Source organism: Salvelinus alpinus, chromosome 3, assembly GCF_045679555.1.
Source record: "Salvelinus alpinus chromosome 3, SLU_Salpinus.1, whole genome shotgun sequence".
In the NCBI taxonomy this organism is placed as follows: domain Eukaryota; kingdom Metazoa; phylum Chordata; class Actinopteri; order Salmoniformes; family Salmonidae; genus Salvelinus; species Salvelinus alpinus.
This window is the reverse complement of record NC_092088.1, coordinates 62,801,995-62,827,782: the sequence shown is the minus strand read 5'-3', so window position 1 is coordinate 62,827,782 and position 25,788 is coordinate 62,801,995. Positions and strand designations below refer to the sequence as shown.

Here is a 25,788-nt window from a genome sequence, read left to right as displayed (position 1 = left end):
AGGTTTGGTAATAATCAAATAAAACAGTTGTCATTAAATCCTGTATTTGGTTTCAACAAATATAGTATTTTTCAACAGAGAATACCTAACTTATTTACCTGTAACCAGTTCAAGTAATGTTTTCAGGTTGAGCCAAAGAGGATTTTTTTTTACAGTGCATGGATGCAAGGACTGGCCATCCATGATATCAATATTATAGTTTTAACCATGTTTTAAGGCTACACAAGGGTTTGTTAACATCTACATTATCTACAAACAGTGGAGTAAAACAAACTTCTATTTTGGGTTCTGATAGGGTACGACACTTGAACTAAGCTCATGAGGCATTTATAACTTGTATTCTTCAATTATCAATGGGTATACTGTATATCATAAATGTATTAGTGCAAAAATGGGTGTAGCAACTAAGGATTCTAGGTAAACATGTTATTATGCATCATCAGTGAGGCAGACCATACATCTGTATCTGACAAGACATTTTTTTTATTTTTATAATATGAATGTTCTCGACAGAGCTGAGTGTGTTTTGGGAGTCACTTTTCTCAAATAATTAAAGATAAAAGCTAAGAACTTTGATGGTCCCTGTTGAGGGAAATGGCTCTTTACAATTTACACACAAACACACACACACACACACACACACACACACACACACACACACACACACACACACACACACACACACACACACACACACACACACACACACACACACACACACACACACACACACACACACACACACACACACACACACACACACTCTCTCTCTCTCTCTCTCTCTTTAAGGCTGTTTCTATGCTTTCAGATAATCCTCAGCCACTGTCAGCTGAACTCTCATCTCCTCCACAAAGCTCCTTACGCGAGCTGAGGCTTGTCACACACATACACGCACGCACACGCAGGCACACACACGCAGAGACACACACACACATACACTTAATTTCCCTTTCTAAAGCTATCAAAGACGTCATTGAGAATGGCGAGAAAATTATGCTTGGGCTTAAGGGTTGTTGGTGTGTGTGTGTATGTGTGTGTGTGTGTGTGTGTGTGTGTGGTGACAGAGATGATTGGTGTTATCCTCCTTTGTTCCTCCTCAGCTTATAAGCACACATTACAGTATTTTGCGATTGCTTACACACTTGTTGCGGAATTTGTCTCATTGTGTCAGAACTCTACACACCAGCCAAATAAGACACAACACTTGGAGATAAACATCTCACTTCTATGTCAGAATGAAACTGCAATCAAAACCTAACAATCCTTTTACAAAATGGCATTTTTGCAACAAAATGATACACACACGCACCATTTGAATTACTCTTTCAAAGCAGCAACAACACACTGATGTACTTTAGACAAAACACTGCTGTCTTTAGTATGTTGTATACCTTTTTAATTTTCTCATACAGGCTTCTGTGAAAGATTGTTCCACTACAGTACATCTACTCACATTTCAATGTGAAAGATTGTTCCACTACAGTACATCTACTCACATTTCAATGTGAAAGATTGTTCCACTACAGTACATCTACTCACATTTCAATGAACACAAAAATAGAAATGCTTCAGAAAAAAAAAATCCAACTTACATTTTTGCCATCGCAGGTTTTTACAACAACAAAAAAGCACAAAGAACAGTAGAATTACAGTACAGTAATCAAACAATATGTTACGGTAAACTCACAGAAACAAAAAAATTACAGTAAAATTACAGTGCAATGGTAAACAAAAAATAATATTGTAAGGGATTGTAAGGGATGGGGTGGATGGTTTATGGATCCTGCCTTCTGTTAGGGTCTGGCCACATCACCTCATCCACATCACAAGCAATGTCATCCATGGCTAGGCAATGGGAAAAATATTGCCTTGCGTGCCGTATCCAACCCTGGACTTACCCCACTTCTGTCTCCGCATGCCTCTTCCATTGCTTGCAGAGGAGGCAGGTGGGCATGTGGTTGGCGGTCATACACTTTCCAACGCCAAGCCGAAAATAATTCCTCAATCGGATTGAGAAATGGGGAGTAAGGGAGCAAGTATACCACTGTGAAGTTATTGTGGTTGATGAACCAGTCCCTGACCAGTGCAGCCCGGTGGAAACTAACATTATCCCAGATAACCACAAACCTGGGTTGCTCTGGTCCGTCCTGTACAACTGCATTATATAGTGCATACAGAAATATGATTATGTGTTGCAGTATTGTAGGGAGCCAGGGTGGCATGGTGATGGAGAACTCCTTGCAGATGGTGGCACACAAGGGGATAGTTCCCTTGCGCTGCCCAGGGACATTCACAACGGCTCTTTGTCCTTTAACATTTCGGCCCCGACGCCTGGTTTAAGCTAGATTGAATCCAGCTTCATCAGTGAAAATGAACTCATGAGGCTGTGCAGCTGGGTCAAAGTCCAGGACTCTGTAACAGAAAATGCATACACCGTACCGTGAATATGGTGTAACTCAAAACACAGGACTACAATGTCTACATTTTCACACAAGGATGGGGGTGGGTTGGGTCAGACACATTCAGTCAAAACTACAAGCTACAGGTAAGGCAGGTGCCCCCACAGACAACCACCTCCCCCCAACCCCAGAATGGGGGCACTTGCCTAGGTCACATACTGCTTGTCTGAATGTATCTATTTTTTTTATTTAACCTTTATTTAACCAGGTAGGCAAGTTGAGAACACGTTCTCATTTACAATTGTGACCTGGCCAAGATAAAGCAAAGCATGTCACGATCGTTGTATTGAGGAGACCAAAGCGCAGCGTGATGTGAATACATACTTTTAATGAATGACGAATAAACACGAAGAACACTAAACAAACTAACAAAATAACAAAACGAACGTGACTGCTATAAACAAAGAGTGCATACATGCAACTTCACAAAGACAATAACCCACAAACTAAACTGGAAAATGGCAACCTAAATAGGATCCCCAATCAGAGACAACAATCAACAGCTGCCTCTGATTGGGAACCAATCTAGGTCACCATAGACCTACATATGCCTAGACTAACTACACACACCTAGACATACATAAACCCTATACAATACCAAAACCCCATAGATATATAAAACCCCTAGACATGACAAAAGAACACACATGCCACCCTCGTCACACCCTGACCTAACCAAAATAATAAAGAAAGAAATGATAACTAAGGTCAGGGCGTGACAGTACCCCCCCCCCAAAGGTGCGGACTCCGGCCGCAAAACCTGACACTAAAGGGGAGGGTCCGGGTGGGCCTTCTTACGGCGGTGGCTCGGGTGCGGGACGTGGACCCAGCTCCACCTCAGTCTTGGCCCACTTTGGTGGCGCCTCTGGAGCGGGGACCCTCGCAGCGGGCCCCGGACTGAAGACCATCGTAGAGGGCGCCACTGGACGGAGGGGCAGCTCCGGACTGAGGGCCAGCTCCGGACTGAGGGGCAGCTCCGGACTGAGGGGCGGCTCCGGACTGAGGGGTGGCTCCGGACAGAAGGGCGGCTCCGGACAGAAGGGCGGCTCAGGCGCCTCCGGACTGAAGGGCGGCTCAGGCGCCTCCGGACTGAAGGGCGGCTCAGGCGCCTCTGGACTGAAAAATGACTCAGCCGGCTCATGACTGAAGGGCGACTCAGGCGGCTCAGGACAGACGGGCAGCTCAGGACAGACGGGCGGCTCAGGCGGCTCAGGACAGACGGGCGGCTCAGGACAGACGGGCGGCTCAGGCGGCTCAGGACAGACGTGCGGCTCAGGCGGCGCTGGACAGGAGGGTGGCTCAGGCCTGCCGAGGCTCACTGTAGGCCTGGTGCGCGGTGCCGGAACTGGTGGTACCGGGCTGGGAACACACACCTCAGGGCGAGTGCGGGGAGGAGGAACAGGGCATACTGGACCCTGGAGGCGCACTGTAGGCCTGGTGTGTGGTGCCGGAACTGGTGGTACCAGGCTGAGTACACGCACCTCAGGGCGAGTGCTGGGAGGAGGAACAGGGCATACTGGACCCTGGAGGCTCACTGTAGGCCTGGTGCGCGGTGCCGGAACTGGTGGTACCGGGCTGGGAACACGCACCTCAGGGCGAGTGCGGGGAGGAGGAACAGGGCATACTGGACCCTGGAGGCGCACTGTAGGCCTGGTGCGTGGTGCCGGAACTGGTGGTACCGGGCTGAGTACACGCACCTCAGGGCGAGTGCGGGGAGGAGGAACAGGGCATACTGGACCCTGGAGGCGCACTGTAGGCCTGGTGCGTGGTGCCGGAACTGGTGGTACCGGGCTGAGTACACGCACCTCAGGGTGAGTGCGGGGAGGAGGAACAGGGCATACTGGACCCTGGAGGCGCACTGTAGGCCTGGTGCGTGGTGCAGGAACTGGTGGTACCGGGCTGAGAACACGCACCTCAGTGCGAGTGCGGAGAGGAGGAACAGGATACACGGGACCGTGGAGACTCATTGGAGATCCAGCACATAGAGCTGGCTCAATATGTTCTGGCTGGATGCCCATTCTAGCCCGGCAAACGCGAGGAGCTGGAATAGAGCTCGCCGGGCTAAGAATGCGAACTGGAGACACCATGCGCCATTCTGCATAATACGGTGCCTGACCAGTTACACGCGCCCCACGGTAAGCACGTGGAGTTGGCTCAGGTCTCCTACCTGATTTAGCCAATCTCATCGTGTGCCCCCACCAAACAAAATCTTGGGGCTGCCTCTCGGGCTTCCGTGCTAGCCGTGTACATACATATTTTCGCTATTCCTCTATTCTCCGGTATTTTTCCTCGTAGTATCGCCGTTCCGCTTTCGCTGCTACTAACTCCTCCTTAGGACGGCGATACTCCCCCGGCTGTGTCCAGGGTCCTGCTCCATCCAATATTTCCTCCCATGTCCATGATCCTTTTCCGTCCAGTATTTCGTCCCAGGTCCATTTTTCCACAACACGCTGTTCCCTCCTATCACGCTGCTTGGTCCTTGGTTGGTGGGTTATTCTGTCACGATCGTTGTAGTGAGGAGACCAAAGCGCAGCGTGATGTGAATACATACTCTTAATGAATGATGAATAAACACGAAGAACACTAAACAAACTAACAAAATAACAAAACGAACGTGACTGCTATAAACAAAGAGTGCATACATGCAACTTCACAAAGACAATAACCCACAAACTAAACTGGAAAATGGCAACCTAAATAGGATCCCCAATCAGAGACAACGATCAACAGCTGCCTCTGATTGGGAACCAATCTAGGCCACCATAGACCTACATATGCCTAGACTAACTACACACACCTAGACATACATAAACCCTATACAATACCAAAACCCCATAGATATATAAAACCCCTAGACAAGAGATAAAACACACATGCCACCCTCGTCACACCCTGACCTAACCAAAATAATAAAGAAAACAACGATAACTAAGGTCAGGGCGTGACAAAGCAGTTCGACACATACAACAACACAGAGTTACACATGGAGTAAAACAAACATACAGTCAATAATACAGTAGAAAAATAAGTCTATATACAATGTGAGCAAGTGAGGTGAGATAAGGGAGGTGAATGCAAAAAAAATGCCATGGTGGCGAAGTAAATACAATATAGCAAGTAAAACACTGGAATGGTTGATTTGCAGTGGAAGAATGTGCAAAGTAGAGATAGAAATAATGGGGTGCAAAGGAGCAAAATAAATAAATAAATAAATACAGTAGGGAAAGAGGTAGTTGTTTGGGCTAAATTATAGATGGGCTATGTACAGGTGCAGTAATCTATGAGCTGCTCTGACAGCTGTTGCTTAAAGCTAGTGAGGGAGATAAGTGTTTCCAGTTTCAGAGATTTTTGTAGTTCGTTCCAGTCATTGGCAGCAGAGACCTGGAAGGAGAGGCGGCCAAAGGAAGAATTGGTTTTGGGGGTGACCAGAGAGATATACCTGCTGGAGCGCGTGCTACAGGTGGGTGCTGCTATGGTGACCAGCGAGCTGAGATAAGGGGGGACTTTACCTAGCAGGGTCTTGTAGATGACCTGGAGCCAGTGGGTTTGGCGACGAGTATGAAGCGAGGGCCAGCCAACGAGAGTGTACAGGTCGCAGTGGTGGGTAGTATATGGGGCTTTGGTGACAAAACGGATGGCACTGTGATAGACTGCATCCAATTTATTGAGTAGGGTATTGGAGGCTATTTTGTAAATGACATCACCGAACTCTAGGATTGGTAGGATGGTCAGTTTTACAAGGGTATGTTTGGCAGCATGAGTGAAGGATGCTTTGTTGCGGAATAGGAAGCCAATTCTAGATTTAACTTTGGTTTGGAGATGTTTGATGTGAGTCTGGAAGGAGAGTTTACAGTCTAACCAGACACCTAGGTATTTGTAGTTGTCCACATATTCTAAGTCAGAGCCGTCCAGAGTAGTGATGTTGGACAGGCGGGCAGGTGCAGGCAGCGATCGGTTGAAGAGCATGCATTTAGTTTTACTTGCATTTAAGAGCAGTTGGAGGCCACGGAAGGAGAGTTGTATGGCATTGAAGCTCGCCTGGAGGGTTGTTAACACAGTGTCCAAAGAAGGGCCAGAAGTATACAGAATGGTGTCGTCTGCGTAGAGGTGGATCAGAGACTCACCAGCAGCAAGAGCGACATCATTGATGTATACAGAGAAGAGAGTCGGTCCAAGAATTGAACCCTGTGGCACCCCCATAGAGACTGCCAGAGGCCCGGACAACAGACCCTCCGATTTGACACACTGAACTCTATCAGAGAAGTAGTTGGTGAACCAGGCGAGGCAATCATTTGAGAAACCAAGGCTGTCAAGTCTGCCGATGAGGATGTGGTGATTGACAGAGTCGAAAGCCTTGGCCAGGTCAATATGAATGTATCTATGCAGTGCCAATAGGACACAATCTATTGCCACTATTGTATTACAGTATAATACAGTGACACTTACTTGCACATAGTCATAGCGAAGGTCTTTGACTCTAACGCTGTTCCTCTCAAATGGAACCCTGTACAGCTGCTTCATCGTAAGTTGGTATTGATGCAAGATGCGGCAGAGTGTCGACATACTGACACAGTTGATATTATTGAATGTTGTGTGATCTGCAATGATATGCTCTCGTAATTGATGTAGGCGGATGGTGTTGTTTGCCAACACTAGATTGACAATGGCCAGTTTCTGTTCACGTTGCCTTCCACCCTCAGGTCATCTGGCAGTTCTGTAGAAAATGCAAGAATATGATGTCATTGCCTATGTTCTTTTTTATATACAGTGCCTTGCAAAAGTATTCATCCCCCTTGGCGTTTTTCCTATTTTGTTGCATTACAACCTGTAATTTAAATATATTTTTATTTGGATTTCATGTAATGGACATACACAAAATAGTTTAAATTGGTGAAGTGAAATGGAAAAAATAACTTGTTTCAAAAAATTCTAATTTTTTTTTTTTTTTAAAGTGGTGCATGCATTAGTATTCACCCCTTTGCTATGAAGCCCCTAAATAAGATCTGGTGCAACCAATTACCTTCAGAAGTCACACAATTAGTTAAACAAAGTCCACCTGTGTGCAATCTAAGTGTCACAGGACCTGTCACATGATCTCAGTATATATACACCTGTACTGAAAGGCCCCAGAGTCTGCAACACCACTAAGCATGTGGCACCACCAAGCAAGTGGCACCATGAAGACCAAGAAGTTCTCCAAACAGGTCAGGGACAAAGTTGTGGAGAAGTAAAGATCAGGGTTGGGTTATAAAAAAATATCTGAAACTTTGAACATCCCACAGCGCACCATTAAATCTATTATAAAAAATGTTAAAGAATATGGCACCACAACAAACCTGCCAAGAGAGGGCCGCCCACCAAAACTCACGGCCCAGGCAAGAAGGGCTTTAATCAGAGAGGCAACAAAGGGACCAAAGATAACCCTGAGATAACAGGAGAGATTGGAGTATCTGTCCATAGAACCACTTTAAGCCATATACTCCACAGAGCTGGGCTTTACGGAAGAGTGGCCAGAAAAAAGCCATTGCTTAAAGAAAAAATTAACAAACATGTTTGGTGTTTGCCAAAAGGCATGTGAGAGACTCCCCAAACATACAGAAGAAGGTAGTCTGGTCAGGTGAGACTAAAATGTAGCTTTTTGGCCATCAAGGAAAACGCTATGTCTGGCGCAAACCCAACACCTCTCATCACCCCGAGAACAGTTTTTCATCGGCAGGGACTGGAAAACTGGTCAGAATTGAAGGAATGATGGATGGCGCTAAATACAGGGAAATTCTTGAGGTGAAACCTGTTTCAGTCTTCCAGAGATTTGAGAATGGGACGGAGGTTCACCTTCCAGCAGTACAATCACGCTAAGCATAATGCTAAATCAACACTCAAATAGTTTAAATGGAAACATTTAAATGTCTTGGAATGGCCTAGTCAAAGCCCAGACCTCAATCCAATTGAGAATCTGTGGTAAGACTTAAAGATAGCTGTACATCCAACTTGAAGGAGCTGGAGCAGTTTTGCCTTGAAGAATGGGCAAAAATCCCAGTGGCTAGATGTGCCAAGCTTATAGAGACATTCCCCAAGATACGTGCAGCTGTAATTGCTGCAAAAGGTGACTCTTCAAAGTATTGTCTTTAGGTGGAGGGGGGGTGAATAGTTATGCATACTCAAGTTTTCAGTTTTTTGTCTTATTTCTTGTTTGTTTCACACAAAAAAAATATTTTGCATCTTCAAAGTGGTAAGCATGTTGTGTAAATCAAATGATACAAACCCCCAAAAACTCAATTTTATTTCCAGGTTGTAAGGCAATAAAATAGGAAAAATGCCAAGGGGGTTGAATTATTTCGCAAGCCACTGTACTGTACTGTCATACTGTACACAATAACATCAAAACTGTATTACATGTACTTCACAGCACTATACCATTTTTTTTGTTCACTGAGGACCTAATATTGTAGGACTAAATGGTATTGTACTGTGATGCAGAATGATGTGCAACAATTGCATAGGTACAGTCTTGTGTAGAAAGTTGAAGACATACCTGTTCTGCAGTCTAAATGTCCGTATTATGGATGCTACCGTGTAGCAACTCAGGTTGGGCTGGACTCTCTGCCCAGCCTCCCTCATCGTCAGGCCATGATTTATGACATGGTCCCACCAAAGTGACCCTAAAGTCATCAGAAATATGTCTCAGTCTATTGCCTGGTCCCCTTCTTTGTTCTTGTCCTGGTCCTCCTCCTGCTCCTCTCTCTCTTCCTCTTCCTCTTCCTCTCGCTCTCACTGCCTCCATGTTTGCAAAGTTCTCACAAAAGAGGTGAGCGTACCTGAGGTCTATCTGTAGTGCTAAGGCTCAGACTAATTGGTGTTAATTTACTGTATGTAAGTGTTTTCATGTGTGTTTGTGGGTGTTGCCAATTTCAGGTATGTTTTGCATTTTGAAAATAAGTGTTTTCCCAATGATTGCAAGAGATTTCATTCTTGAACGAAGTGTCTAATGTAAGAAACAGTGTGTAGTGTTTTGCAAGTGTGTTGCAGAATTGCAGACAAAGTGCAAACAAAGTGCAGTGTGTTGCAGAATTGCAAATAAAGTGCAAAGCAGAAAATGTGTTTGTGCTTTTGGTGCCTTTGTTTAAGGCATGAATATAATCCATGAATATAACGTTTTTGATTAATGTTTCCGACACGACGGGCCCGGGCTGACCGAATGCTGCTTCGTAAATAAACACACACACACACTGTGACTCCGTGGTGCGTAGTGAATAATGTCATCATCCGGGAGGCCACAGCGTGTTCTAACACATGATAATTAAATGTAAATGTAAATAATTACACACAGAGAATGTGTGTCTGAGTGTGTGTGCTGGTGAATGTGTGTGTGTTTGTGTTTGTGTTATCATTTAACCTAATTAAACTCAGGAGTGGTGAATCTGCAGATGCATCACTCAGGATAGAGCAATGTGTACATGCAGATGTATGAGATTGTGTGTGTACGTATGCATGTATGCTTGGGTTTTCAGGCAGATCGCTCAAGAGTGACTTCAAAATTGGACGTCTATCCATGTCCTGAGGAAGTCAGAAAATGCCTTCAAAACTGGTCACTAGGGGCAGCTATTGAGCGCCATTAACATGAAGTAGGCTTGGGTTTTGCTAGGGTGTTGTGGATGGGGGTGGTGGATGTATGACTCTGGATCAGAAGGTTGTGTGTTCGATCCCTTTGCCAAGCCTTAACCCTTACTTAAACATTCAGATGTTTTGTATTTCTAATAGATCCCCATTAGCTGCTGCTAAAGCAGCTACTCTTCCTGGGGTCGAGCAAAATTAAGGCAGTTTATACAATTTGAAAACACCACAATACATTCACAGATTTCACAACACACTGTGTGCCCTCAGGCCCCTACTCCACAACTACCACATATCTACAGTACTAAATCCATGTGTATGTATAGTGCGTATGTTATCGTATGTGTGTGTGTGTGTGTGTATGCATGTGTCTGTGCCAATGTTTGTGTTGCTTCACAGTACCCGCTGTTCCATAAGGTGTTTTTTATCTGTTTTTAAATCTAATTTTACTGCTTGCATGAGTTACTTGATGTGGAATAGAGTTCCATGTAGTCATGGCTCTATGTAGTACTGTGTGCATCCCATAGTCTGTTCTGGTGTAACGATTGTCTATTTCGTCCTCCTCATCGGACGAGGAGAGAAGGATCCGACCAATATGCACAGTGGTTCGTGCTCATGATGATTTATTAAAACCGAAACTGACGGCTTAAACCAGGTGAGTATTAAATGCCAGTATTAAATTGAATGAATTACGAAACAATAGAAAAGCTGTATTAAAAAATGTGTCCTGTTGCATAGACCATAAAGAAATAAAGTAATGTAGAAATAATATGTAGAGTGGGAGAGGAGAGCATGTAAGAGGAGTGTGTGTGTGTGTGTGTGTGTTTGTGTGTGTGTGGTGTGCATACGGGTGTGTGCCTGTGCATCTAAGTTTGAACTTAATTTCCCCTTAGTTGAATCACAAAGTGCCTTCAGAAAGTATTCAAACTAGAGATGCACCGATACAACATTTTTGGCCGATACCGGTACCCAATATTTTCCTTGACAAAAAAAAAACCAATACCGATAACGATATTAAATTTTTTTGCGGAATTTTAAGCATTCTAATACAGTTAAATAGTTAACACACACACATGGACGCAGTGGTCACTACAGTCCCTGGTTGGAATCCAGGCTGTATCACATCCGGCCGTGATTGGGAGTCCTATAGGGCGGCGCACAATTGGCCCAGTGTCGTCCGGGTTTGGCCGGGGTAGGCCGTCACTGGAAATAAGAATTTGTTCTTAACTTTCTTGCCTAGTTAATAAATATTACACACACACACCACACTGACCAAAAGGTTATTTTGTTGGCATTTACGTATGTACCCATTTCCAGTAAAACATAATCAAAACCTACAGTATTTATTTTACTTACTTGCTGTGCTGTTTCGTTGTTCATTTGTTCAGTCGTTTCATTCTCAACTAGGATTTCTCATACTATGGAACGCCATTTGGGTCTTTGCGTGTCAAATAACACTATTTGACGTGTAAAATAAGCTTGTTGACCAATCAGGACCTGAATATGACTGCACATCACATAATAATTTAACACGTTCATAATTGTTTTAACCTTTACTTAACACCCATGCCGGATCCGGGAGCATCCTCATCAGTAAAAGCTGACTAGCATAGCCTAGCATAGCGCCACAAGTAAATAATAGCATATAAATATCATGAAATCACAAGTCCAATACAGCAAATCAAAGATAAACATCTTGTGAATCCAGCCATCATTTCCGATTTTTAAAATGTTTTACAGCGAAAACACAATATGTATTTCTATTAGCTAACCACAATAGCCAAAGACTCAACCGCATATTTTCACCATGTTTCTACCGCATAGTTAGCTATCACAAAACCGACCAAATAGAGATATAATTAGTCACTAACCAAGAAACAACTTCATCAGATGACAGTCTTATAACATGTTATACAATAAATGTATGTTTTGTTCGAAAATGTGCATATTTGAGGTATAAATCATAGTTTTACATTGCAGCTACCATCAAAAATATCACCAAAACAGCCAGAATAATTACAGAGAGCAACGTGAAATACCTAAATACTCATCATAAAACATTTATGAAAAATACATGGTGTACAGCAAATGAAAGATAAACATCTTGTGAATCCAGCCAATATTTCCGATTTTTGAAGTGTTTTACAGCGAAAACACAATATAGAATTATATTAGCTTACCACAATAGCCAAACACACAACCGCATGTATTCACCGCATAGATAGCATTCGCAAAAACCAGCAAAAGATATAAAATTAATCACTAACCTTGACCAACTTCATCAGATGACAGTCTTATAACATCAGGTTATACAATACACTTATGTTTTGTTCGAAAATGTGCATATTTAGAGCTGCAAACCGTGGTTATACATTGTGAATATGTAGCATCGATTCACCAGAATGTCCGGAGCTATTTTGGACACTCACCTAATCTGACCAAAGAACTCATCATAAACTTTACATAAAAATACTTGTTGTACGGCAAATGAAAGATACACTGGTTCTTAATGCAACCGCCGTGTTAGATTTTTAAAAATAACTTTACCATAACAAACAGCTTGCGTTATTGCAAGACAGCGCCCGCCAAAACGGCAGAGAATAGGAATAACATTTTCCACAGAAATACGAAATAACATCATAAATTGTTCTTACTTTTGTTGAGCTTCCATCAGAATCTTGTACAAGGAGTCCTAGGTCGAGGATAAATCGTTGTTTGGTTTTAGAATGTCCTTTTCTCCTGTCGAATTCGTGCCACAATGCTAGCCAATGTTGATGACGTTCCCATCCTCTCTTGGCGCAAAGAACGGAAAACTCGTTTCTCTCGAAGCAAAGAACGGAAAACTCCAAAAGTCCCAATAAACGTTGAATAAACTGATGAAACTCGGTTGAAAAAACCTACTTTATGAAGTTTTTCTAATATGTATCAAATAAAAACAGAGCCGGAGATATTAGCCGTGTATACCGAACGCTTATCATAAGACAATATGGAGGTGCTTCCCGCGCCTAGGTAGAGAAAGGAAATTCTGGACACGTCATTCCAAGAGCTCTTGTTCGACCTCAGATCAAGCTAGGCACCCCATTCCACCTTCCACTGCCTGTTGACATCTAGTGGAAGGCGTATGAAGTGCATGCATATCGATAAATATTAGGCAATTGAATAGGCAGGCCCTGAAACAGAGCCTCGTTTTCAGATTTTTCACTTCCTGTCTGGAAGTTTGCTGCAAAATGAGTTCTGTTTTACTCACAGTGCCCCCCTATTGACAATAAGTTAATGTAGTTATTACATATTGATTACACTATCACTCGTATTTCATATGTCACAACGATTCATCGATACGCATGCTGTGATGCTGGTAAAGTTGTCTAGCGCACCTACAGTGCTGGTCTTTAAAAAAAGCTAGCTGGAAAAAAAAAGCATGGATGCAAACAATGTTTTTCCCCAAAAACATAGCAAAACGACATAATCTGTTTTAGTAGCTATAGTTAGCTAGCTAACTATATAGCTAGGTGTCATCATTTAAAATAACCCTAATTTATGAGACAGTTCTTATTTTATTAATGGTGGTCGGACCCATCTATGTGAAGCTAGCCACAATAAGGATTAGTCACAATAGTGGACTTTGCGGTTAGCCTTCAAAATAAAAGTATGTCATTGACATGATGCAAATGAATACAAATAGTAGAATTATGCCATAATTGAATAGATCATGCTAAACGAGGTTGAAATGTTGTTATATAAAATCAACAAAACACAATCATTTGTTAATTTGACAAAAATCTGTTTCACTGTACAGCCTTACCCCATGTCATTGATCCACAATCTATAGGTATGAGTCTACTCAGTGACACCCAGAAAACATTGCCGTCGTAGCTCTTATTGCGGGACTCTGAAACAACTGTGAATTGAGCCACATTTATTGTCTATGTGTATTGAACACTATTCCCGAGGGAAAAACAATACTGTGTGGATGTTTTGGAGTCTGATAACTCTGAGGAGGATGTTGGGAAAAGATATCTTGGGGATTGAGTAGACTGATACCCAATTTCACTGATCCCCAATCCTTAGGAAAAGCTGTACAGTGCAATATGAATGTCAATACACACAATAGGCTGACTGGGGAGGTGATTTCACAGTCCCACGAGAAGAGCTACAACGTTAATATTTGCGTAAACTCTTCACAGTTGTGTTCAGTGGGTGTCACCGAGTAGACCCCATTTCATTGCTTCACATTCCAACCTTGTTTAACATTATCTAGTCTAAATATGGGATGATTCCAACAATTGTAACCTTCTGCATCACGTTCAAAGAGGTACCTGTATGTTGTTATGATCACACCATGTCTCGTTAATCATAAGGCATACGCCCTTCTTCTTACCAGAGAGATGCTTAATGGAAAAATTGTTGTAATCAATTTATCACTAGCCACTTTATATTATATAATGTTTACTTACCCTACATTACTCATCTCATATGTATATACTGTACGCTATACCATCTACTGCATCTTGCCATCTTGATGTAATGTATCACTAGCCACTTTAAACAATGCCACTTCATATAATGTTTTCATACCCTACATTACTCATCTCATATGTATATACTGTACTCTATACCATCTACTGCATCTTGCCTATGCCGTTCGGCCATCACTTATTTATATATTTTTATGTACATATTCGTATTCATTCCTTTACACTTGTGTGTATAAGGTAGTTGTTATGAAATTGTTAGGTTATATTACTTGTTAGATATTACTGCATGGTCGGAACTAGAAGCACAAGCATTTCGCTACTGATTTGACTTTTATTTTGAAGGCAAACCGCAAATTGCACTATTGTGCCTAATCCTTATTGTGGCTAGCTTCACAACACATAACCCGGGCCGGTCGAGCCTCACTAGCCAGATGAAGCTAGCTGGCTGCTTATAACGTTAGCTTTGAGCAACAGGGTTAAGTAGATGGCTAGCTATTTATTTTCATGAACTGACGTTCAATTTGAATAGGCGAACAAACAGTGGCTACCTAGCTAATACTTACTCACAAGGATTCCCGAATCATTGCTAAGAATAATGACTGCACTCAGCTAGCAATGAGGAATCGGCCCAGAAGCGGCCCTCTTCAATGGTGCCAGAACTGATTGAATCGGTCCGGAATCGGGTCTCGGACTCGGCCCTGAATCAAAATGAATGACTGCCCAGAATCGGCCCATATACATAAGGTTCTGGTTTCCGTCTACCAGAATTCAGCCGACTTTGTCGACATCTTACCAGAATCTCACCAGAAGCAGCCCGATGCAAATTTAAATAAATCTATACAAAATTATCCAATTTAGTAATTTTAAATATTACTATTATACATTTTATACATACAAATTCTACCCATCCACAAAAAAAAAAATTGTGTCGGAGGAAACACCATACATCTGGTGACAGTGTCAGCGTGCATGCGCCTAGCCCTCCACAGGAGTCGCTACAGCGCGATGGGACAAGGACATCCCGGCCGGCAAAACTCTCCCCTAACTCGGACAACGCTGGGCCAACTGTGCATCGACTCACGGGTCTCGAACCAGCATCTTTAGAAACGCAGTTTGCACTGTGATGCAGTATCTTAGACCGCTGCGCCACTCGGGAAGTTCCATCCACAAAGTTTTAATGCTTATCAATTGCCTTGCACAAAGTATCAAAATACTAAAATACTACAGATTTAAATGGTAATTGTATTTTTGATCACAGAACAATGAGGAAAATATGGAAAAATAAATAAATAATGAAATGTTAATTGTATAAAGCAGCCCGTGTAATCATCTGCCAGAGAGTAGCCCCAATCGGCCTGAGCCCCAAGTAATACATTTGGGCCAGATAACTCCCACACGAAATTGACCCGAGCCCCAAGTAATAGACTTGGGCTAGATAACTCACATCGGAATCGGCCCGAGCTCAATCCCCGCATCCTAGCCATAAGTAATACTGCCGAAGGCGGCCCAGACTCGGGCCACATGATGTCGGCCAAGTCTGACTCTCAGCCGAGTGCCCCGACTCTCAGCCGGAATTGGCCCAGATCCACTGTGCTAGCTGGGCAGTTTCTACTTGTCATTGTTTTCAGGCTGGTTGTATTGTTGCTAGCTAGGTACCAAGCTAAAGCTAGCTACCCCAGAAGTTGCGATCAAACAAATAATGCTTTGTTACCAACGCAGTATTGTAAACACATCATTCGTGGCCGGTGTTTGCTTGTTTGAATAGTATTTTGTACAGCTTTGACAGTGCTACTGATAGCAATGGTGCCGTTTGGCTTGCATGTGCAAATTCAGAACACACAACATTCTTTAATAGAACTGTGCTATTTAATGTGTCAACTTAAAAGCTTATTTAACGCGTCATATAGTGTTATTGGACTCGTCCAATGTAACTCCGGTAGGGCAACATGTGTACCGTTGCTCGACCAGTCGGCGAAAGCCAACATCACCCACGACAGAGAACGATTGATTGTCAAGGACAACAAATTCCATTATCTTGGCGTTAATGGATTTCGCCTTTGAGTTGTATCGCTGAAATGTTCTTACTCTTTCAAATGACTGCTCGACTTGTTGACTGCTTGATCCACACAGCAGACATTGTGGGCTAGGTTAGGAATGCTGTGTTGCACTTGTAGCGCAAAATTTTACGTGGCGTCATTACGTCATGTACCTACGTTATATAGGTCAGCTTTGACATCGGTTTTGCACATCGACGTTAAACTAGACATCGGGCCGATACAGATGTTGGCATTTGTAGCCAATAACGGCCGATTCCAATATGTTCACCGATATATCGTGCATCCCTAATTACAAGCGTACCCATAACATGAAGCAGTCACCACTATGCTTGAAAATATGGAGAGTGGTACTTAGTAATGTGTTGTATTGGATTTGCCCCAAACATAATATTTTTTGGTTCTAAGCTGACATACAGTGGGGAGAACAAGTATTTGATACACTGCCGATTTTGCAGGTTTTCCTACTTACAAAGCATGTAGAGGTCTGTAATTTTTATCATAGGTACACTTCAACTATGAGAGACGGAATCTAAAACAAAAATCCAGAAAATCACATTGTATGATTTTTAAGTAATTAATTTGCATTTTATTGCATGACATAAGTATTTGATACATCAGAAAAGCAGAACTTAATATTTGGTACAGAAACCTTTGTTTGCAATTACAGAGATCATACGTTTCCTGTAGTTCTTGACTAGGTTTGCACACACTGCAGCAGGGATTTTGGCCCACTCCTCCCTACAGATCTTCTCCAGATCCTTCAGGTTTCGGGGCTGTCGCTGGGCAATACGGAGTTTCAGCTCCCTCCAAAGATTTTCTATTGGGTTCAGGTCTGGAGACTGGCTAGGCCACTCCAGGACCTTGAGATGCTTCTTACGGAGCCACTCCTTAGTTGCCATGGCTGTGTGCTTCGTGTCGTTGTCATGCTGGAAGACCCAGCCACGACCCATCTTCAATGCTCTTACTGAGGGAAGGAGGTTGTTGGTCAAGATCTCGCGATACATGGCCCCATCCATCCTCCCTTCAATACGGTGCAGTCGTCCTGTCCCCTTTGCAGAAAAGCATCCCCAAAGAATGATGTTTCCACCTCCATGCTTCACGGTTGGGATGGTGTTCTTGGGGTTGTACTCATCCTTCTATTCCTCCAAACACGGCGAGTGGAGTTTAGAGCAAAAAGCTCTATTTTTGTCTCATCAGACCACATGACCTTCTCCCATTCCTCCTCTGGATCATCCAGATGGTCATTGGCAAACTTCAGACGGGCCTGGACATGCGCTGGCTTGAGCAGGGGGACCTTGCGTGCGCTGCAGGATTTTAATCCATGACGGCGTAGTGTGTTACTAATGGTTTTCTTTGAGACTGTGGTCCCAGCTCTCTTCAGGTCATTGACCAGGTCCTGCCGTGTAGTTCTGGGCTGATCCCTCACATTCCTCATGATCATTGATGCCCCACGAGGTGAGATCTTGCATGGAGCCCCAGACCGAGGGTGATTGACCGTCATCTTGAACTTCTTCCATTTTCTAATAATTGTGCCAACAGTTGTTGCCTTCTCACCAAGCTGCTTGGCTATTGTCCTGTAGCCCATCCCAGCCTTGTACAGGTCTACAATTTATCCCTGATGTCCTTACACAGCTCTCTGGTCTTGGCCATTGTGGAGAGGTTGGAGTCTGTTTGATTGAGTGTGTGGACAGGTGTCTTTTATACAGGTAACGAGTTCAAACAGGTGCAGTTAATACAGGTAATGAGTGGAGAACAGGAGGGCTTCTTAAATAAAAACTAACAGGTCTGTGAGAGCCGGAATTCTTACTGGTTGGTAGGTGATCAAATACTTATGTCATGCAATAAAATGCAAATTAATTACTTAAAAATCATACAATGTGATTTTCTGGATTTTTGTTTTAGATTCCGTCTCTCACAGTTGAAGTGTACCTATGATAAAAATGACAGACCTCTACATGCTTTGTAAGTAGGAAAACCTGCAAAATCGGCAGTGTATCAAATACTTGTTCTCCCCACTGTATGGAATTGTTTTAACCCTTGTGTTGTCATAATGGTAAAAAATGATCCGCAACTATGTTTAACAGAAGAGAAACACCCCTAAATGATATTTTTTCAACTTGACATTTGATGACTTTTCCTAGGGTGACCCCAACATTAGAAAAAGTGAAACATTGCCTTTGTTCATATTTCCATGAAAGCTGTACACCACCAGGGTACAAAGATTGTCTTAGGGTCATTTTTGACCCGGCAGTAATAAAATAATTTACACACCACAAAAACCACAAAGACACACACTCACAATGAGAAATTGAGATTATGTGCTACTGATTGAACTCAAACTAAAAATGTATTGTGCATGTGCAGCATCTCCCCTCCACGACCCCACACGTGACTGAAGTTCACAGACAAAATAAACACAATTTCAGACAAAAGAAACATTTCTTGAAAGCATTGTTTACTAATGGGGAATGCAGTCAGAGGCTATAAAGGTGATGCAGATGATAGTCCCCGCAGTTCTCTCTTTGCTGAGCCATGAGTGCACGTTTCAGTGCCCAACAGGTCGTAGATCTGATTTTTTCAGAAGTCCAAGAGGAACACGAGAACAATGATTTAGAAGAGGATGAGGTATCTGAAGAAGAAGATGGGGAAGAATACAACCCAGAGCACGATGCATCATCAGTAGATGAAGAAGAAATCCCGCAAGCTGAAAGAGAGACCACAGCCATCGATAGTCAGTTTTACGAGGGCATGTTTGGCAGTATGAGTGAAGGAGGCTTTGTTGTGAATTAGGAAGCCGATTGTAGATTTAACTTTGGATTGGAGATGCTTAATGTGAGTCTGGAAGGAGAGTATACAGTCTAGCTAGACGTCTAGGTATTTATAGTTGTCCACATATTCTAAATCACAACCGTCCAGAGTAGTGATGCTAGTCGGGCGGGCGGTGCGGGTAGCGATCGGTTGAAGGGCATGCATTTAGTTTTTCTAGCATTTAAGAGCAGTTGGAGGCCACGGAAGGAGTGTTGTATGGCGTTGATGCTCATTTGGAGGTTTGTTAACACAGTGTCCAAAGAAGGGCCAGATGTATACAGAATGGTGTCGTCTGCATAGAGGTGGATCAAAGAATCACCCGCAGCAAGAGCGACATCCTTGATATATACAGAGAAAAGAGTCGGCCCGAGAATTGAACCCTGTGGCACCCCCATAGAGACTGCCAGAGGTCCGGACAACAGGCTCTCCGATTTGACACACTGAACTCTATCTGAGAAGTAGTTAGTGAACCAGGCGAGGCAGTCATTAGAGAAACCAAGGCTGTTGAGTCTGCCGATAAGAATACGGTGATTGGCAGAGTCAAAAGCCTTGGCCAGGTCGATGAAGATGGCTGCACAGTACTGTCTTTTATTAATGGCGGTTATGATATAATTTAAGACCTTGAGCGTGGCTGAGGTGCACCCGTGACCAGCTCGGAAACCAGATTGCATAGCGGAGAAGGTACGGTGAAATACGAAATGGTCGGTGATCTGTTTGTTCACTTGACTTTCGAAGACTTTAGAAAGGCAGGGCAGGATGGATACAGGTCTGTAACAGTTTAGATCTAGAGTGTCTCCCGCGGCTTTCCAATCTTTAGGAATCTCAGATGATACGAAAGAGAGGTTGAACAGATTAGTAATAGGGGTTGCAACAATGGCGGCGGATAAATTTAGGAAGAGACTGTCCAGATTTTCTAGCCCAGCTGATTTGTGGGGATCCAGATTTTGCAGCTCTTTCAGAACATCAGCTGTCTGGACTTGGGTGAAGGAGAAGCGGAGGGGCATGGCGGGCCAGTTTCTGTGGGGGGTGCAGAGCTGTTGGCCGGGGTTGGGGTAGCCAGGTGGAAAGCATGGCCAGCCGTAGAGAAATGCTTATTGAAATTCTCAATTATCGTGGATTTTTCAGCGGTGACAGTGTTTCTTAGTCTCAGTGTAGTGGGCAGCTGGGAGAAGGTACTCTTATTCTCCATGGACTTTACAGTGTCCCAAAACATTTTGGAATTAGTGCTGCAGGATGCAAATTTCTGTTTGAAAAAGCTAGCCTTTGCTTTCCTAACTGACTGTGTGTATTGATTCCTGACTTCCCTGAAAAGTTGCATATCGCGGGGACTATTCGAAGCTAGTGCAGTACGCCACAGGGTGTTTTTGTGCTGGTCAAGGGCAGTCAAGTCTGGAGTGAACCAAGGGCTGTATCTGTTCTTAGTTCTACATTTTTTTAAAGGGACATGCTTATTTAAGATGGTGAGGAAAGCACTTTTAAAGAACAACCAGGCATCCTCTACTGACGGGATGAGGTCAATATCCTTCCAGGATCTCCGGGAACAAGATCAACCCTACCTGGATGCCTGAAAAGCAGAACAAGAGGAGGGTGTTCCTGGAGCAGCTGGGATAGGCACTTGTAACCCCAAACATTCAAAGAAGGAAGCACCTCCCCCGCACAGCAGCCTCTGCAGCGCTTGTGAAAGCTGTTCAGGGGGCTGAATCTTGTCCTGACCAACCTGAGGCTGCAGTTGGGGCAGGCAAGAGGAGGATATGCCAATTCTGCCCCTGAACGAAGGACTACAATGTGCTGCACATGTGAGAAATAAATCTACAAAGTCCATGCACACACACTTGCATACTGTCCTACATGTGCTAATTAGAGTTGATTGATTTATGTTCGTCAAGTTTTTGTTTTGTATCTGTTATCTTATTTTATTCTTATTTATTGTTGTTGTTTATACACCTTGTGGGTGGGGGCAATGGTTCAAAAAACAGGAGAAGACTAGTATTTTGTAGTTGAATACCTTATTGTACAGTGTATAATAATATATCACTATGTTGCCAAAAAAGTTCAAGACTGTTATTGTTTCCCTTCAATAAAATCCATTCAAATCTACTTTCTGCACATTTCTGGTACTTTCTTAGGCTATACAAGTGCTATCTCTTGCTACAAGTGCTATCTGTTACACATATGCAGTACCTTTAGCAATACTACTAATAATAATAATAAACCTCTACTTTAGTAAAGAAAACAATTATGACAGGTGTGTGGTAATAAAAACGAGTGGTGTCCACTGATTAAATGCAGTCTTTCTGCATTGCGAAGAGGGAAAATGGTCTGACAAACAGTGCTGTAGCTCTGCCACTTTCCACCGAAGATGCGGAAGGGGCCCATAGGCGGACGCGGTGGATTGAGACGCAGCCCATGCAAAAAAAAAGATATCTAGCTAAAACTGACGGATGTTGATGGGGATTTTTTAAATTATGTTACTTAGATTGACTCACTGGTGTCAATAGACTTTAGGGGGTCTATAAGCAAATGTTTACTCCTGAACATATTTAGGCCTGCCATAACAAAGGGGTTGAACACAAAACATGTTAAAAATATATTTCCACTTTATGGGGTATTGTGTGTAGGCCAGTGACAAAACAAAATGTGGAAAAGGGGGTGTGTTTCCTTTTTAGGTGGTTTGACTTGTCTGCACAGGGCACAGTCATTTGTAATTCTATATAATATAAAATATATTTAATAATTGATGTAGTGATTAAGAGAAACATGCTGTTTAACTCCCACCTACACTAGTATAGTAGATCACTTACGGTCATATTGCACAGTGTGTAGGTGGAGCGATCAAATCAGATCACAGTGTGTGTGTGTGTGTGTCAGCTGCAATGCATGGGAAGCTAATGAAGATGATGAATGAGGCATGACAACATTAGTACCCTGGTAGTAGTCCTTAAGGATACATGCACCCACACACACACACCCACCCACACGCATATACACATGCACACACACAGAGGACAGTGAAAGAGAGCGATGGGAGGGAGGTAGAGTAAAGAATATGTTTCAAAAAGAAGAAGAGGGGGACTGAGAACGGGATAGAAGTTGAGGAAAGGGAATGGAAAAATAAGAACATTCAGATCCTAAGGTGGGCCTAAATTCCCTCTCTCACTGTCTCACTGTATACCTTTTGCTCATCCGTCTTCTCTCTATTTCAAATGTTCAATATCTCCTACTCCCCATTTATAATGCCTATAGGTCTAACCTCAGCAGGCTAACACAGTCTTGTTCAGGCACTTTGTTCCGTTAACTAGAGGGTCTCTGGTTCAAGTCCCACTCTTGCTGATCCTGCCTCAATCGCTACATCACTATGATATAATACAGTGCGTTAGATAAGTGTAAACTGGGCCATATTGTAGCACCCACTCACTCATAACTGATGATTATTATCATATTAGTCTTTATTGAGTGGCATCAGGTGCACACAGGGTTCTCCTACTCACAAGTAGATCATTAGGGAAGTGTGTGTGTGTGTGTGTGTGTGTGTGTGTGTGTGTGTGTGTGTGTGTGTGTGTGTGTGTGTGTGTGTGTGTGTGTGTGTGTGTGTGAGTGAGTGAGTGAGTGAGTGAGTGAGTGAGTGAGTGAGTGAGTGAGTGAGTGAGTGAGTGAGTGAGTGAGTGAGTGAGTGAGTGAGTGAGTGAGTGAGTGAGTGAGTGAGTGAGTGAGTGAGTGAGTGAGTGAGTGCGTGTGAGTGAGTGAGTGAGTGTGAGTGAGTGAGTGAGTGCACTCAAACAGTTTACTATGGAAACAGCTCATAACAGGCCAGGCTGCCAACAGAATAAATAATGTCAAGTTATGTAATGTGTGTGTCATATGAAATGCAGAATGAACAGCACTTGTTTGCTCTGTGATTAATCTATCTATTGATCTGCTATCTTATGTATTCTAGTTCATTTTAGTGTGATGCAAAAGTCAAATCTGTATGAATTCTTTATAAAGCTTTTTGGCCTGAATGCCAAGCGTCATGTCTGGAGGAAACCTGGCACCAGAGCCCGGACTTGAACCCGATTGAACATCTCTGGAGAGACCTGAAAATAGCTGTGCAGCGACGCTCCCCATCCAACCTGACAGAGCTTGAGAGGATCTGCAAAGAAGAATGGGAGAAATTCCCCAAATACATGTGTGCCAAGCTTGTGGCTTCATACCCAAGAAAACTCGAGGCTATAATCTTTCTAAAAACCTGTTTTTGCTTTGACATTATAATGTGTAGATTGATGAGGGAAAAAACTATTTTATCCATTTTAGAATAAGGCTGTAAAATAACAAAATGTATCAACAGTCAAGGGGTCTGAATACTTTCCAATTGCACTGTATATGATGATTTTATGTGAGTGTGTGTGTATGAATGAGTCAGTTTGAATTTGTGTGTGTGTGTGTTTGTGTGTGTGTGTGTGTGTGTTTGTGTGTGTGTGTGTGTGTGTGTGTGTGTGTGTGTGTGTGTGTGTGTGTGTGTGTGTGTGTGTGTGTGTGTGTGTGTGTGTGTGTGTGTGTGTGTGTGTGTGTGTGTGTGTGTAGGTGTGTGTGTGTGTGTGTGTGTGTGTGTGTGAACAGTGCAATAGTTTATATGGACAAAGTAAGTGTCGAAAAATCAAATACATTTTTACTCGTCATGCTTCGTAAACAACAAGTGTAGACTAACAGTGAAAGGCCCTTCCCAACAATGGTAACAGAAAGAAAATAGAGAAATAATATGAAAGTAATAAAAAAGTGATAATAAATACACAATGAGTAACGACAACAACATAGCTCAGGCAGTTGGAAGCTCTCTCATGCATTTATATGCAGATGGTACAGTCTTATACTCAGCTGGCCCCTCCCCGGATTTTGTGTTAAACACTCTACAACAAAGTTTTCTTAGTGTCCAACAAGCTTTCACTGCCCTTAACCTTGTTCTGAATATCTCCAAAAATAGGTAGTGTGGCTTGTTAAGGAGAATGCCTCTCTCCCCACAGGTGTGATTACTACCTCTGAGGGTTTAGAGCTTGAGGTAGTCACCTCATACAAGTACTTGAAAGTATGGCACTGTTCTTCTCTCAGCACATATCAAAGCTGCAGGCTAAGGTTACATCTAGATTTGGTTTCCTCTATCGTAATCGTTCCTCTTTCACCTCAGTTGCCAAACTAACCCTGATTCAGATCACCATCCTACCCATGCTAGATTACGGAGACGTAATTTATAGATCGGCAGGTAAGGGTGCTCCCGAGCAGCTGGATGTTCTTTACCATTCAGCCATCAGATTTGTTACCAATGTTCCTTATAGGACACATCACTGCACTCTATACTCTTCTGTAAACTGGTCATCTCTGTATACCCGTCGCAAGACCCACTGGTTGTTGTATATTTATAAAACCCTCTTAGGACTCACTCCCCCCTATCTGAGATACATACTGCAGCCCTCATCCTCCACATAAAACACCCGTTCTGACAGTCACATTCTGTTAAAGGTCCCCAAAGCACACACATCCCTGGGTCGCTCCTCTTTTCAGTTCGCTGCAGCTAACGACTGGATCTAGCTGCAAAAACACTCAGACTAGACAGTTTTATCTCTTCATTCAAAGACTCAATGATGGACACTTACTGACAGTTGTGGCTGCTTCAGGTGATGTATTGTTGTCTCTACCTTCTTGCACTTTGTGCTGTTGTCTGTGCCCAATAACGTTTGTACCATGTTTTGTGCTACTACCATGTTGTTCTGTTGCCATGTTGTGTTGCTACCGTGTTGTCATGTTGTGTTGCTACCATGCTATGTTGTTGTCTTAGGTCTCTCTTTATGTAGTGTTGTGGTGTCTCTTGTCGTGTTGTGTGTTTTGTACTATATTTTTATTTTATTTTTTATTTGTAATCCCAGCCCCTGTCCCCGCAGGAGTCCTTTTGGTAGGCCGTCATTGTAAATAAGAATTTGTTCTTAACTGACTTGCCTAGTTAAAAAAAAGGTTAAATAAAATAAAATCAAAAATACTGCAGTGGGTAAGTAACAGACACATTTCAACATCAACTGTTCAGATGAGACTGTGTGAATCAGGCCTTCATGGTCGAATTGCTACAAAGAAAGCACTCTTAAAGGACACCAAGAAGAAGAAGAGACTTGCTTGGGCCAAGAAACATGATGGACCAGTGAAAATCTGTCCTTTTGGTCTGAGGTGTCCAAATTTGAGATGTGTAGTTCCCACCATGAAGGAGGAGTTGTTATGGTGTCGGGGTGCTTTGCTGGTGACACTGTCAGTGATTTATTTATAATTCAAGGCTCACTTAACCAGCATGGCTACCACAGCATTCTGCATCTCACCTTTCAAGTATGATTCCATACGCATCTAGATACATGGGCTCCAATA

At 43.1% G+C, this 25,788-nt stretch overlaps 1 protein-coding gene across 1 annotated transcript in view; it reads right to left on the bottom strand.

The window, feature by feature from the left end:
* Window positions 1-25,788, bottom strand: part of LOC139571092 (zinc finger matrin-type protein 4) — a 164,052-nt gene that overhangs the window by 45,284 nt on the left and 92,980 nt on the right. The gene's annotated exons all lie outside the window — the stretch shown is intronic.